The following is a 636-nucleotide window of genomic DNA, read 5'->3' on the forward strand; positions in this document are numbered from 1 at the left end:
TTACCCGCCCTCGGCCGCCTTGCGTCGGCATTGTCTATCGAATAACACAAGAACAGACAGAGCAAAAGGAAAAACTTGCCCATCTGTTTTATGATTCTTTATTTTCTCTAATTTTGTATGCTTTATTTTTTTTAAAAATTTTGAAGTTTATTGCTTTGGGTGAGGAAAGAGGGAGGGGAGGACTGGTGTCTTTGATTTAAACGAGTAGAGAGAAATAAGGGCGCATGAGATGAGAGCAGGAAGAGGGGTCCCACATTGACCGTTGACCAATTAACTAACCGTAACTTACTCCGCCCCACTCCCTCATCTCTCTTCGGTTAGATTATCCGTCCCATTATTAGCATGCTCCAAGTCCGGAGTCGGGAGCAACAAAATATTATTATATGATTATTAATAGAGGATTGAGAAAATTTAATAAAGTTTTCATTTATAAATATAAGTTTTTTTGTCCGAAGGGGCCTAAGCCTAGGTGGATAATTAAGATAACCAAAAATACGTTTTCACAAATATAAGATTACTTTTAATTGGACGAGCAAAGTGCGTGCTTTGGATATTGACATATTTGTTTTATGGTTTGAGTTTGTATTGATAGGACAAAAAATGGTGAATAATTAAAATTTGTGTTAATGAAATGAT

The sequence above is a fragment of the Asparagus officinalis genome, chromosome 5 (genome assembly GCF_001876935.1).
Source record: "Asparagus officinalis chromosome 5, Aspof.V1, whole genome shotgun sequence".
Classification (NCBI taxonomy): Eukaryota; Viridiplantae; Streptophyta; class Magnoliopsida; order Asparagales; family Asparagaceae; genus Asparagus; species Asparagus officinalis.